This window comes from Salvelinus fontinalis, chromosome 3 (assembly GCF_029448725.1).
Source record: "Salvelinus fontinalis isolate EN_2023a chromosome 3, ASM2944872v1, whole genome shotgun sequence".
In the NCBI taxonomy this organism is placed as follows: Eukaryota; Metazoa; Chordata; class Actinopteri; order Salmoniformes; family Salmonidae; genus Salvelinus; species Salvelinus fontinalis.
The window spans coordinates 41,450,125-41,466,553 of record NC_074667.1 but is presented as its reverse complement, the minus strand read 5'-3'; the positions used below and the strand labels follow the sequence as shown (position 1 = coordinate 41,466,553).

Below are 16,429 nucleotides of genomic sequence, written 5' to 3'. Positions count from 1 at the left end.
GGGCCTCAAGCAATACTTCAGACACAGGATCACTGACACAATTACCCTGTTCCATTTAGTGCTTAGCCAGGCTTGTAATAAGATGCAGGTCTATAACACAGTCGAGTCTCTAGTCTAGTGGCCTTAAAGACAACACAAGTGTGGGTGGTTGCGTTAACTTAACTAGACTTCCACAAGAATGAAGCTCCCTCCTCACTACAACAAATAATTTCTTAGAGGTACTCAAAGTAATTATAATAACCTCCACATATCCACTGCAGCCACTAATTTAATTAAACTGTATTGCAGGTTGCCATTAATTGAAATGCCATTCATTTTCCATTCATTCATTTGCAATTCATTTTTAGGCCTCATACCGTATGCTTAAGAGCACACACTGATATATATCCCCTTGTATTTACATCTCAAGGTCACATCCAATGTTCCCTCTAAGCTGCGCACAAAATATCCTCCCACAGAGAGAAGCACGAGATTAAACTTCATTCAACTTTCTAGAGCAGTGGTCACCAACCAGTCGATCGCCTCTCCAAGATGCCAACGATAAAGCATTGTGTTCATATTTTTTTTATTTGTCTCGGGTTGTTGGTGGCAGGTGCCCTGCGCTGGGTAGGCGAACTGTTGCCATTTCTAACCATTTCATGTGTCTGAAGGTACAAAGTCTACCTTCCCGGCAGGCCCAGAGAGCAAATCAAGTGCACTATAGGACTACAGCTGGCCAATCGGATGGCTCAGATGACCGTGTCTGCAGTAATGTAGCAGGCATAAAAGGAATCTACAGCAAAGTTGATACTGTGAGATTTTAAAATGTTTAAAACCGTGACTAGAGAGACTGTCAACAAATACAGAAAAGAGATGGTGTTTTTATGAGTGAGTTCATGTTTAAGTTCTTACTCAGCACTATCAACACTTTGTATTCAACACTTTTATAAACCATAAAATCAGGGGTGCAACTTTGGTTTTAGAAGTGGGGGGGACATCGCTCGGAGGTGTCGGCATGGTCCCAAAGCACACCGTTGCCTAGTTTTGTATCACGAAACTAGGCGGGGGGGCCAAAAATTATATTTCACGTCCCCAGTGAAAAATTGCGCCCCTGCATAAAATGCTCGTTCTGCCTACTTCCACTCAGCGCTACAACAAGCACCTCAGCAGTAATGAATGAGTAGGAAAGTGTATTAATAGCCATGCGTTGTTATTATTAGTAGCTTGGGTCTTTAATATTGAGGAATATTTCACTTTCTCTGTTCAATAGGAGTAACAACATCAATTTGTGCATGAGGCAGAAAAAATGTGGTGCGACTCGAGTTTCGCCATCAGCTGGAAGACAGTGTCACTTTTTGGTCAGTGTCAGTGTAGGAAAGGGAGAACAGAGGGATGTTGAGAGACAGACCCTCAGTCTACAGCTCTCTCCCTCTACTGAGACTGACCATCAGATGCAGGAACAATCAGCCCAGTAAAATTTAAATAAAAATATTTAAACGTATGCTCACTCAGCTGTGCTTCACAAGAAATACGACGGATCTATTACCAGTGTGATCATATAGCCTACCTCAAATGTTTAAATATCATTAAAAAAAATACCCCGAACAACAATGCATTGTCAGGGCATTCAAGCAAAGCCAATATGCGGTGATAATGTATTGGGCCTATAGCTTACTGCACAAGCCTCATTGCTACAGGACTGTTTTTAAATTGGTTAATGTTGCATAGGCTTACGTTTTTTTAAGTTATGCATTTTGACTCAAAGTGATCTTGCCTCAGAAAAGGTTGGTGCCCACTGTTTTAGAGTTTTCCCTGTTAACACTATCAACGTTTCCCTTTGCGGTGGCAATTGTGATCGAATGAATGCAATATTCGCCACTTTCAAAGCAACATACTGAAACAAAACTAACTATGCAAGAGATTTTGTTGTAGGCACAATGCATCGGATTAGGATTCTACTGCATTGACACGCACTACTCAGCCCGTATTCTACACAGACCGGTGAGGCATAAACAATCAGAGCTGCAATAGGCCTATATGCAAATAGACCATTGCCATATATGGATCTGTTTCATTTACTTTGAACTGGACTGTTTTAATAGCATGAGCGGTCATGAGTAAATGCACTTGTGATCAAAGCAAGAGCTGCATGTAGCCACGTGTGCACATTATGTTATAATCCTTTGCTAGTTAGTGAGTTACTAGCCCAGTTATTGATCATTTGTAATCAGCAATAGGGGAGTGATCGCTTCCTACAAGTGCACATAATGTGTACAGTTCTTTTTTTCAGATCTTTGAAAAGCGAGTCAGAGAGCTTTTTTTTGTCTTAAAGGAGCAGTGTTATATTTTGAGACAGCTTATTCAAGCCTAAGTAGCCAATAGGCAGAGGGTAAGATAATTTGTCTGAATCTCTGTAATAATGGTATCGGAATAATAATGTATTTTATTTTGTAAAGTGGTTTCTTGCATCAAACAACATAACATTTTCAGTGACCTCCTTGTCTGATGGACAAGTGGATAAACAGGTTAATGTCAAGCACTGTGTTTTTTTTTTTTTTTTAAGTCTCATTGAATGTAGGCCTATATTGAACAATACACATTGGCTGCTACTGTAAGCTGAATGATAGAACAGCTAGTTCCATGTTAAAATGTTATGGGATGCATTTTCTCCATTGTTTTTGATGGTAGGCCACTCTGGCAGGCCTACAATATGATCAAATACCCACAGTAGCCTACATGACAACAGTTAAAACTGTAACGTAAAGCGGGAACAGCCTCAGTGTTCACAGTAAACATGTTCTGGAAGTTGCACACAATTTTCACAATGTTCAAGTTTGCGCTCAGCAGACCTGAAATTTGCTCAGTGACACATTTTTCTTGCGGGAACATTGGTCACGTCCAATTAACTAACCCTTCTCTTACATGAAGAGAGAGGGGGTAGCAACTTGTTAAATGTGTTTCGTCTACCTGTGGACTCATTTCCCCACAAAGCTGTCACTGAAAAAGCAGATTAGGCCCCTACCTCTAACAGTGTTTTGGTTTCAGATATTCCCAATGTTACCAATTGTCCTACTTCATTTTCCTGTCCTGTAAGCTTAACTTTCGGAAGCTTTTTCCTGTAAATCCCCTAATCCTCGGAAGTATTGCAGCAGGATTCTCTCCCGCTTTTTCATGGAGCTGCTGGTTCAGCCCAAACATAATGGAGGAAGTCAGTCAGTACAAGGGAGGGGCTGGATGATCCGCAGTCATGCATTCTCTTGATCCACATCACAAGCCTGGCGTAGGCTCATTACTTATTGAGAGAGTCACTTCTCAGCCATTATAAAAGTCCACCATCTACGGAAATACAGGGCAGCAAAGCCCTATGGGATATGTGAGGGCCACATCCTATTCTGGGGGACAGAGAGACAGCAAAAACAACAGAGCTAACCGATGTGGGAGATGACTGTTCACTTAGTAATCCTTTATTTACTTTTGTTAAGAACTGACTGGGTGATGGCCATATGAAGTAGGGGAAGGTTAGAAATGGAGGTCACACAGAGGACATACAGGGCTGTGGCAACATTTTGACAGCCCCATCTTTTACAGTATGATACAACAGCAGTGATGCACTTCTTCTGGTCACGACAATCACTATCAGTCACTAACTCTGCATGTACATCTCTTCTCCTCCCACTTTCTCTTGTGCAAAAACTCTACAATAAACTGAACCTCACACATACAAAGTAAACAGCTATTGTAGTAAACAGTATAGTAGGCCTACAAAAGCCCAGACAGAGCAAAGCAACAAAGAGCAATAATTTCCTGTATTTAACTGTATTTAAAAAAAACGGTATATTTTAATTTACCCCAAATCCTATGTATAAAGTTAAACAAGAATATTCCACATGATTCACATAATTCCTTATAAAGAGTACATAAGTGTATACACATACAGTGTATAGTCTCTTCCAGCACACAACAACCATTTTATATTATACATGTCAACATCGGGTCACGTGAACGTATCTAATGAAAACATAACCCTTTCTGCCTTGCGTTGCATACATGTCCTGTACAGCTCATGATGAAATAAATAATCCACGCTCATTAACAATTTGCATGGGAACCTCTATATAATCCCATGGGCATTAACTCTGGACAAGATCTGCATTGGTTCCGAAATTCAATATCAACAGCTGCGTCACTCCGCCTACAGAGCAACTGTGCCATGAAAACACGCCAACAACTGCCAGCTGGTGTTCAGATCACCACAGACAAGATTTATAAAAATACAAGTACTAGGTGACTTTTACATAATTTGAAAGCCATTGTGTGTGTTATAACGGCTGCAGTGAGGGCTAAGAGTTTAGGTGGAACAGTCTGCAGCACTTTACCTATATTGTTACTGTCACGTTCCTGACCTGTTTTCCTTTTTCTTGTATTTATTTAGTTGGTCAGGGCGTGAGTTGGGTGGGTTTGTCTATGTTTGATTTTCTATGTTGGGATGTTTGTGTTCGGCCGGGTATGATTCTCAATCAGAGACAGCTGTCAATCGTTGTCCCTGATTGAGAATCATACTTAGGCAGCCTGGGTTCACGTGTGTTTTGTGGGTGTTTGTTTCCGTGTCTGTGTTTGTTGCACCACACGGTACTGTATCGGTTTATGCACTTCGTTTATTTGTTTTGTAATTCAGTATTCAGTTTCGTTTTAATAAATCATTATGAACACTAACCACTCTGCGTATTGGTCTGATCCGTCTCGCCTCTCCTCGTCCGAGGAGGAGGAAGAATATGACGATAGCCGTAACAGTTACCTATACCTATATTGTCAGTGAATATCTAGATAACAAATGAAAATGTATTTGGGGCCAGCTGCTTTGAATAAAAACAAATTTAAAAAATTGCACTGACTAAATCACTTTAGCAAAAAACAAACATGCGCCGCAAAAACATGCACAGCTGTAAGATGTGTCTTTTTGGCATTTACTTCTCTGTAGAGTTGATGCTGTGTGATAATTTACTTCACAGACAAACAAAAGCCTTTAAGGAATATTTAAATAGCGCTGAGGTACTCCCATTGAGTACCTCCCATTCCCTTCGATTATAATCACAGCCGCATATATTCCCCCCCAAGCAGACACATCGATGATCCTGAACGAACTTTATCTGACTCTATGTAAACTGGAAACCACACACCCTGAGGCTGCATTCATCGTAGCTGGGGATTTTAACAAGGCTAATCTGAAAACAAAACTCCCTAAATTCTATCAGCATATCGATTGTGCTACCAGGGCTGGTAAAACCCTGGATCATTGTTATTCTAACTTCCGCGACGCATATAAGGCCCTCCCCCGCCCTCCTTTCGGAAAAGCTGACCACAACTCCATTTTGTTGCTTCCAGCCTACAAACAGAAACTAAAACAAGAAGCTCCAGCGCTCAGGTCTGTTCAATGCTGGTCCGACCAATCTGATTCCACGCTTCAAGACTGCTTCGATCACGTGGATTGGGATATGTTCCGCATTGCGTCCAACAACAACATTGACGAATACGCTGATTCGGTGAGCGAGTTCATTAGAAAGTGCATCGGCGACGTAATACCCACAGCAACGATTAAAACATTCCCAAACCAGAAACCGTGGTTTGATGGCAGCATTCGCATGAAACTGAAAGCGCGAACCACTGCTTTTAACCAGGGCAAGGTGACCGGAAACATGACCGAATACAAACAGTGTAGCTATTCCCTCCCGCAAGGCAATCAAACAAGCTAAGTGCCAGTATAGAGACAAAGTAGAGTCGCAATTCAACAGCTCAGACACAAGAGGTATGTGGCAGGGTCTACAGTCAATCACGGATAACAAAAAGAAAACCAGCCCCGTCGCGGACCAGGATGTCTTGCTCCCAGACAGACTAAATAACTTTTTTGCTCGCTTTGAGGACAATACAGTGCCACTGACACGGCCCGCTACCAAAACCTGCGGGCTCTCCTTCACTGCAGCCGAGGTGAGTAAAACATTTAAACGTGTTAACCTTCGCAAGGCTGCAGGCCCAGACGGCATTCCCAGCTGCGTCCTCAGAGCATGCGCAGACCAGCTGGCTGGTATGTTTACGGACATATTCAATCAATCCTTATCCCTGTCTGCTGTTCCCACATGCTTCAAGAGGGCCACCATTGTTCCTGTTCCCAAGAAAGCTAAGGTAACTGAGCTAAACGACTACCACCCCGTAGCACTCACTTCCGTCATCATGAAGTGCTTTGAGAGACTAGTCAAGGACCATATCACCTCCACCCTACCTGACACCCTAGACCCACTCCAATTTGCTTACCGACCCAATAGGTCCACAGACAACACAATCGCAACCACACTGCACACTGCCCTAACCCATCTGGACAAGAGGAATACCTATGTGAGAATGCTGTTCATCGACTACAGCTCAGCATTTAACACCATGGTACCCTCCAAACTCATCATCAAGCTCGAGACCCTGGGTCTCGACCCCGCCCTGTGCAACTGGATACTGGACTACCTGACGGGCCGCCCCCAGGTGGTGAGGGTAGGTAACAACATCTCCACCCCGCTGATCCTCAACACTGGGGCCCCACAAGGGTGCCTTCTGAGCCCTCTCCTGTACTCCCTGTTCACCCACGACTGCGTGGCCATGCACGCTTCCAACTCAATCATCAAGTTTGCGGACGACACTACAGTGGTAGGCTTGATTACCAACAACGACGACACGGCCTACAGGGAGGAGGTGAGGGCCCTCGGAGTGTGGTGTCAGGAAAATAACCTCACACTCAACGTCAACAAAACAAAGGAGATGATTGTGGACTTCAGGAAACAGCAGAGGGAGCACCCCACTATCCACATCGACGGGACAGTAGTGGAGAGGGTAGTAAGTTTTTAGTTCCTCGGTGTACACATCACGGACAAACTGAATTGGTCCACCCACACAGACAGCGTTGTGAAGAAGGCACAGCAGCGCCTCTTCAACCTCAGGAGGCTGAAGAAATTCGGCTTGTTACCAAAAGCACTCACAAACTTCTACAGATGCACAATCGAGAGCATCCTGTCGGGCTGTATAACCGCCTGGTACGGCAACTGCTCCGCCCACAACCGTAAGGCTCTCCAGAGGGTAGTGAGGTCTGCACAACGCATCACCGGGGGCAAACTACCTGCCCTCCAGGACACCTACACCACCCGATGTCACAGGAAGGCCATAAAGATCATCAAGGACAACAACCACCCGAGCCACTGCCTGTTCACCCCGCTATCATCCAGAAGGCGAGGTCAGTACAGGTGCATCAAAGCAGGGACCGAGAGACTGAAAAACAGTTTCTATCTCAAGGCCATCAGACTGTTAAACAGCCACCACTAACATTTAGTGGCCGCTGCCAACATACTGACTCAACTCCAGCCACTTTAATAATGGGAATTGATGGAAATTATGTAAAAATGTATCACTAGCCACTTTAAACAATGCCACTTAATATAATGTTTACATATCCTACATTACTAATCTCATATGTATATACTGTACTCTATATCATCTACTGCATCTTGCCATCTTTATGTAATACATGTATCACTAGCCACTTTAAACTATGCCACTTTATGTTTATATACCCTACATTACTCATCTCATATGTATATACTGTACTCTATACCATCTACAGCATCTTGCCTATGCCGTTCTGTATCATCACTCATTCATATATCCTTATGTACATATTCTTTATCCCTTTACACTTGTGTGTATAAGGTAGTAGTTGTGGAATTGTTAGGTTAGATTACTCGTTGGTTATTACTGCATTGTCGGAACTAGAAGCACAAGCATTTCGCTACACTCGCATTAACATCTGCTAACCATGTGTATGTGACAAATAAAATTTGATTTGATTTGAGCAAAGTTTTGTTCTGAAATCTAGGCTATTGATCATGTAGGCTCACTCCAAACCTAATCCAGCACACCTGATTCTAATAAATAACTGGCTGATAAACTGAACCAGGTTAGTTACAAGTGGGCTGGATTAAAAACCTATGGGAGGGTAGCTCTCCAGGAACAGGGTTTAAGACACCTGCAATAGCCTGTGTGTGATTGATGTAAAGACAACAGGAACATGCAGATAATACAATCCTGAGAAACATGATCAATAGGTCACCAAGGGCATACAGTGCCTTCCGAAAATATTCACACTTCTTGATTTCTTTCACATTTTGTTGTGACTAGGACTGTTGCGGTGATGGTATTACCGCCACACCAGCAGTCACAAGTCATGAAGGCAGTCAAATTCCACATGGCCATTTAGTTACGGTAATTAGGCTTCCCCAAGCTCTGATGCTGCTGATGGTCATTAGTAGCCTACCAAACTTGCTAACTGCCTGGAACGGAGCACTCTATTGTCCCTCTAATCAATCTGACATCAATGCAAATGTATTTGAAAATCTAATCAAACACTTTGAAAGCCCATGAACTCATGTTGCACAACATTTCAACAGGCTATGCAACTGCAGAGTGATGACCTCTACTGAAAATAGGATCAGCTTTCTATAGGCTAGGCCTAATATATTTTCTTGTTCAACTTTCCTAATATTAAGCACATTGCTTATATTTACAAAAGGAGTATAGCCTACCTGGCTGGCATGAAAAAAAAAAACACTGGAAAAAGCATCCTCCATTTGCTATATATATATACACTGCTCAAAAAAATAAAGGGAACACTAAAATAACACATCCTAGATCTGAATGTATGAAATATTCTTGAATGTGCTGACAACAAAATCACACAAAAATTATCAATGGAAATCAAATTTATCAACCCATGGAGGTCTGGATTTGGAGTCACACTCAAAATTAAAGTGGAAAACCACACTACAGCCAACTTTGATGTAATGTCCTTAAAACAAGTCAAAATGAGGCTCAGTAGTGTGTGTGGCCTCCACGTGCCTGTATGACCTCCCTACAACGCCTGGGCATGCTCCTGATGAGGTGGCGGATGGTCTCCTGAGGGATCTCCTCCCAGATCTGGACTAAAGCATCCGCCAACTCCTGGACAGTCTGTGGTGCAACGTGGCGTTGGTGGATGGAGCGAGACATGATGTCCCAGATGTGCTCAATTGGATTCAGGTCTGGGGAACGGGCGGGTCAGTCCATAGCATCAATGCCTTCCTCTTGCAGGAACTGCTGACACACTCCAGCCACATGAGGTCTAGCATTGTCTTGCATTAGGAGGAACCCAGGGCCAACCGCACCAGCATATGGTCTCACAAGGGGTCTGAGGATCTCATCTCGGTACCTAATGGCAGTCAGGCTACCTCTAGCGAGCACATGGAGGGCTGTGCGGCCCCCCAAAAAATGCCACCCCACACCTTGACTGACCCACCGCCAAACAGGTCATGCTGGAGGATTTTGCAGGCAGCAGAACGTTCTCCACGGCGTCTCCAGACTCTGTCACGTCTGTCACGTGCTCAGTGTGAACCTGCTTTCATCTGTGAAGAGCACAGGGAGCCAGTGGCGAATTTGCCAATCTTGGTGTTCTCTGGCAAATGCCAAATGTCCTGCACGGTGTTGGGCTGTAAGCACAACCCCCACCTGTGGACGTCGGGCCCTCATACCACCCTCATGGAGTCTGTTTCTGACCGTTTGAGCAGACACATGCACATTTGTGGCCTGCTGGAGGTCATTTTGCAGCGCTCTGGCAGTGCTCCTCCTGCTCAAAGGCGGAGGTAGCGGTCCTGCTGCTGGGTTGTTGCCCTCCTACGGCCTCCTCCACGTCTCCTGATGTACTGGCCTGTCTCCTGGTAGAGCCTCCATGCTCTGGACACTACGCTGACAGACACAGCAAACCTTCTTGCCACAGCTCGCATTGATGTGCCATCCTGGATGAGCTGCACTACCTGAGCCACTTGTGTGGGTTGTAGACTCCGTCTCATGCTACCACTAGAGTGAAAGCACCGCCAGCATTCAAAAGTGACCAAAACATCAGCCAGGAAGCATAGGAACTGAGAAGTGGTCTGTGTTCACCACCTGCAGAACCACTCCTTTATTGGGGGTGTCTTGCTAATTGCCTATAATTTCCACCTGTTGTCTATTCCATTTGCACAACAGCAGCAAATGTTATTGTCAATCAGTGTTGCTTCCTAAGTGGACAGTTTGATTTCACAGAAGTGTCATTGACTTGGAGTTACATTGCATTGTTTAAGTGTTCCCTTTATTTTTTTGAGCAGTATATATATATATAGATGACATGTATTTTTTCCTGCTGCACCTGTTTCGATACAGGTGCATTATAATGGTCCATTCTAAATCTAATTTCACACATATTATTTAGTTACTACATGATTCCATATGTGTTATTTCATAGTTTTGATGTCTTCACTATTATTCTACAATGTAAAAAATAGTAAGAACAAAGAAAAACCCTGTAGATGTGGCAACTTTTGACTGGTACTGTATATAGAATAAAAAATATTCCAAAACATGCATTGTGTTGGCAACAATGCACTAAAGTAATACTACAAACATTTACTTTTTGTCCTGAATACAAATTGTTATGTTTGGAAAAAATCCAACACATCAATGGGTACCACTCTCCATATTTTCAAGCATGGTGGTGGCTGCATCATGTTAGGGGTATGCTTGTCATGGGCAAGGACTAGGGAGTTCTTCAGGATAAAAAGAAACAGAACGGAGCTAAACAGGCAAAATCCTAAAGGAAATCCTGCTTCAGTCTGCTTTCCAACAGACAAAGGGAGACACATTTGTGACGTGGTAAGGTTGGACCCAGGTGCAGAGAAGAGACCAGACAAGGCATCAGTGGTTAAGGATAAACATAATACTTTTCTGAAAAATGATAGCCACAGGATCACAGTACACTTGAAAAAACAAACACTAAATCGAAACCTCACTCAGGAAACGACCGCACACGGTAAACAATTCAAGCTTCAGCAAAGGACAACAGAAAACACACCTCTTTTAACAGGGAAATCGTAATGAGTAAATTGGACACACATGAGTGTCGTTAATGTCTCTAGGAAGGTTGTGGTCAGGGCTCTGTGCAGGCCAGTCAAGTTCTTCCACACCGATGTCGACAAATAATTTCTGTATGCACCTGGCTTGTGCACGGGGGTATTGCCATGCTAAAACAGGAAAGGGCCTTCCCCAAACTATTGCCACAAAGTTGGAAGCAGAGAATTGTCTAGAATTTCCTTATATGCTGTAGCGTTAATATTTCCCTTCACAGACACTAAGGTGCCTAGCCCGAACCTTGAAAAACAGCCTGAGACACTTTTTCATCCCCCACCGAACTTTACACTATGCATTGGGACTATGCATTGGGGCAGGTATCTTTCTCCTGGCTTTCTCCTGGCAAAACCCAGATTTGTTCGTCGGACTGCAAGATGGTGAAGCGTGATTCATCACTCCAGAGAACGTGTTTCCACTGCTCCAGATAACGCGTTTCCACTGCAATGCCAGCCGAAGCTTGGCATTGCGCATGGTGATGCAGCATCATGTTGTGGGGGTGCTTTGCTGCAGGAGGGACTGGTGCACTTCACAAAACAGATGGCACTGTGAGGCAGGAAAATGATGTGGATATATTGAAGCAATATCTCAAGACATCAGTCAGGAAGTTAAAGCTTGGTCGCAAATGGGTCTTCCAAATGGACAATGACCCCAAGCATACTTCCAAAGTTGTGGCAAAATGGCTTAAGGACTACAAAGTCAAGGTATTGGAATGGCCATCACAAAGCCATGACCTCGATCCCATAGAAAATGTGTGGGCAGAATTCAAAAAGCATGTGTGAGCAAGGAGGCCTACAAACCTGACTCCGTTACACCAGCTCTGTCAGAAGGAATGGGCCAAAATTCACCCAACCTATTGTGGGAAGCTTCTGGAAGGCTACCCTAAACGTTTGACCCAAGTTAAACAATTTAAAGGCAATGCTACCAAATACTAATTGAGTGTATGTAAACTTCAGACCCACTGGGAATGTGATGAAAGAAATAAAAGCTGAAATAAATCATTCTGTCTACTATTATTCTGACATTTCACATTCTTAAAATAAAGTGGTGATCCTAACTGACCTAAGACAGGGAATTCTAACTATAATTAAATGTCAAGAATTGTGAAAAACTGAGTGTTAATGTATTTGGCTAAGGTGTATGTAAACTTCCGACTTCAACTGTACTTGAGTAAATGTGTAACAGTATTTGGTTTTCAATTTACTGATGTATCAAAAGTAACTAAGGGAAAAATCTGTCGATGTGCCCTTGAGCAAGGTACTTGCTCCTGTAAGTCGCTCTGGATAATAGCGTCTGCCAAATGATTAAAATGTCAAATGTATATGTATAATTTCAAATTCTTTATATTAAACAAATCAGATGGCACATTTTTCTTGATTTTTTTAAATATACGGATAGCCAGGGGCACACTCCCACACTCAATTTACAAATGAAGCATTTGTGTTTCGTGAGTCCACCAGATAAGAGGCAGTAAGGATGACCAGCGATGTTCTCCTGATTAGTGTGTGAATTCTACCATTTTCCTGTCCTGCTATGCATTCAAAATGTAACGATTATTTTTGGGTGTCATGGAAAATGTACGGAGTAAAAAGTACATAATTTTCTTTAGGAATGTAGTTAAGTAAAAGTTTAAGAAAATATAAATAGTAAAGTAAAGTACAGTACTTACAATATTTGTACTTAAGTACTTTACAGCACTGAAGAAAACCCATTCATGAAGCTCCAGAAGAACAGTTCTTGTGCTGAAGTTGACTCACAACCGCAGACCACATGTAACCACGCCAGACCAGGACCTTCACATCTGGCTTCTTCCCCTGCAGGATCGTCTAAAACCAGCCACCCGGACAACTGATAAACTGAGGAGTATTTATTTCTGTAATACATTTTGTAACAAGAACATATTCTGATTACCTCAGCCTGGCTCCACAGTGGGTGAGCCTGGCTCCCAAGTGGGTGGGCCTATGCCCTCCCAGGCCCACCCATGGCTGCGACCCTGCCCATTCATGTGAAATCCATAGATATGGGCCTAATGAATTTATTTAAATTGACTGATTTCCTTATTTGAACTGTAACTCAGTAAAATCGTAGACATTGTTGTATGTTGTGTTGATATTTTTGTTCAGTATATTAAAAGGCTATTGGTCCCATATTCGCAGTATAGTATTTGGTCCCATATTCGCAGCACGCAATGTCTACATCAAGCTTGTGTCTACAAATTTCTTGAATGCATTTGCTGTTTGTTTCGGTTGTGTTTCAGATTACTTTGTAGCCCAAATAATTTCAAGGTAAATAATGTATTCAATGTGTCATTTTGTAGACATTTTTATTGTAAATAAGAATATAATATGTTTTTATGGTTCTCCCGAGTGGCGCCGCGGTCTAAGGCACTGTATCGCAGTGCTAGAGACGTCACTACAGACCCGGGTTGTATCACAACCGGCCGTGGTCGGGAGTCGCATAGGGCGGTAACAATTGGCCCAGCGTCGTCCAGGTTAGGGGAGGGTTTGGCCAGTGGAGCTTTACTAGGCTCATTGCGCTCTAGCGACTCCTTATGGCGGGCCGGGCGCATGCAGGCTGACCTCAATCGTCAGTTGCTCTGACACATTGGTGCGACTGGCTTACGGGTTAAGCGGGTGGGAGTTAAAACTTCTTCAGGCTAGGGTCCTTTTTTCTCAACTTCCGCCTGACTGACGTGCCCAAAGTAAACTGCCTGTTGCTCAGGCCCTGAAGCCAGGATAGGCATATAATTGGTACCATTGGAAAGAAGACACTTTACAGTTTGTAGAAATGTTAAAATAATGTAGGAGACTATGACGCAATAGATATGGTAGGAGAAAATATAAAGACAAACCAACCAGATTTTGGTCCATGCTCTTCCAAAGGAAAGTATAGGGAAATAATTAAATCTAGCTCCCAGTATGCAATTCCTATGGCTTCCACTGGGTGTCAGCACTCAATGTTCAAGGTTTCAGGCTTGTTTCTTCCAAAACGAGTAAGAATAATGAGTTTTACTACAGGGACACAGTCTAGGAAATGTGTGTATGCGAGTGTGATGAAGAGGAGACGCACCTGCTAATATTGTTTTCCTATTGAACATACTTCTTTCTGTATGAAATATTATAGTCTGATTACATTTTAGGGTATCTGAGGAGTCAATAGAAACGTATTATGACTTGTTTTAACAAAGTTTAGCGGTAGATTTTGGATTCCTTTCTCTGCGTTCGAACGATTACTCAAATCGATGGCGCCAACTAAACTGACTTTTTTGGGAAATAAAGAAGGATTTTATCTATCAAAACGACACTACATATTATAGCTGGGACCCTTTGGATGACAAATCAGAGGAAGATTTTCAAAGAGTAAGTGAATATTTAATCGCTATTTGTGAATTTATGAAACCTGTGTAAAAATATTTTGATGTGGGGTGCCGTCCTCAAACAATCGCATGGCATGCTTTCGCTGTAAAGCCTACTGTAAATCAGACAGTGCAGTTAGTTTTGGATCCGAGTGACACAAATGTATGTTAATAAGCCAAGTTGCTCTTCTGGTTAACGAATAGATCGTTATATGTTGGCTAGACCTTCTGTAATGCCTAAGGGGCACAACATCCCACTTCTGACACCATCGTAACATATTTTAGGGGTACCTCAACCAGGTCTCAAACCTTTTGACCTTGTGACTGTCATTCCACCACCTTAGGCAAAACACAAAGAGATCATACCTCTTGAAGAGGTCGCTGATGTTGAACTAAGGATACTACAATACAAGTTTATGTATTGTAGGAGATATCTATGTGTGGATGTGTGTGTGTGTGTGTCTTTTAGAATGCTTGTTGGCGGATGGGGATCAATATAGCCTACGAAGGCCACTTCATTTGGATTAAAAACAATAAAAATGCCACTGCATTTTCTCCCAAGGCATGGATGTTTTAATTCTCCAATAAGGTCCCTTCAACAGAATTAAATACAACAAGTTCAATCGCAACACCTACAACTAACTCCGCAATCTGAAATACTGCCCTGGATTTGAAGGTTGTGGTCGTAAAACAAAGCTCAAGCGACAGCCAAGTACAGATAGGAAAGCGCTCTAAAAGGTGATCAATCTGATCAGCGCTCTAACACCTGTCATCCCTCAGAACTACGACAATAGACCGGGACTGAACATCAGTCATTCTGTCTGCTTGGCATTTTAAACACAAACACTATGGAGAAATTACGCAAATATACTATTATTCCATTGAGTAAGCAATTATCTTACAATTATTGGCCAGACGATTGTAAATATAGCACTCAAGGTCACACAACCCAGTGATTCATGACAGCATGACTATTTAATGTCATCATCCAGGACAACTCTCACCCCACATAATAAACATGATGAGATCACACAAGTTCCCCCCTGTAAGTTCCTAAGCAATAGTTTTCTCAAGTGTCACTAAAAATCACTCCTTGCTATCATTACAATATAGGGACAAAATCGCTCGAACAATTGCCCCTTCTTTGTTTCTCCCATAGTTTAATATCGCAAAGCAGTCCCTATTGAACAGCTCTGATATACAGCTAGGTTTAAAACAAATTAAAAACAAACGTCAACAATAATTAAAACAAATTGACAAGGTGAGACACGTACGAGCCTAGTGACTAATGATGGGTAAATCTGGACAGATGGATGTCGCCAGGGACCTGGCGATTGTATAAACATGTCAAGTCAATAACGCATTACTCACCTTAAATATTTCGAAGAAATAACCTATATCCAGTGTTTACAATGTAAAAACAATTCGAACACACCAGAATGGGGCAAACACTTCTGCTCGGTGCCAATTTCGACCTAGTCTGGTGGTACCCAGTGTATGAGCGCGAGAGGATGAGAGAGAACGAATCACGTGCAGTTCTGGCTGACAATTGACATGCAAGCAGGGTGGCGAGCAGGCGAGTGCATAGTGACGCAAGCGTGTACATGATCACATTGCCAAGTTATCACCATGCTAATAATAGTAATCTAATAACCCTGGCGTTTAACATAGGAAGCGTTTGCTTAATTTGGGGAAGAAAATTAAATGAACGCCCTGTGGTCCAAGGTGTATTTTGTATTTATTTATCTGGAGTAAGGGTGAATGTATTTAACCGAGTCCCCCTAAAATCTTTGGAAATAGAACGGTCAAGATATATGTTGGTATTAGTCGGACGCATATGTTTGCGTCACTTACTACCATGCTTTTCCGATTGATAAAATTCATGGCAATTCAATTCATAAAAATAGCATTGTCAGCACCTATGGAGACATATGCAATAAAACACAGATAATTGATAACGAGATACATGTACTAATTGTAGGCAAAATAATTATGACCAGTTTAAAATGTATGTATTCTAGGCTATAATACATTTTGATATTAGTCTATTCTATGAACCCACAATAATAGGCAACCCCTTAATCACATAGGACT

At 42.5% G+C, this 16,429-nt stretch overlaps 1 protein-coding gene across 1 annotated transcript in view; it reads right to left on the bottom strand.

The window, feature by feature from the left end:
• LOC129848673 (sodium-dependent neutral amino acid transporter SLC6A17-like) overlaps positions 1-15,894 on the bottom strand; it is a 35,557-nt gene extending 19,663 nt beyond the window's left edge. The window contains 1 exon segment of the mRNA XM_055915767.1: positions 15,707-15,894. The gene's annotated coding sequence lies outside the window, so the exon portion shown is untranslated.
• Positions 15,895-16,429: the final 535 nt, after the last annotated feature.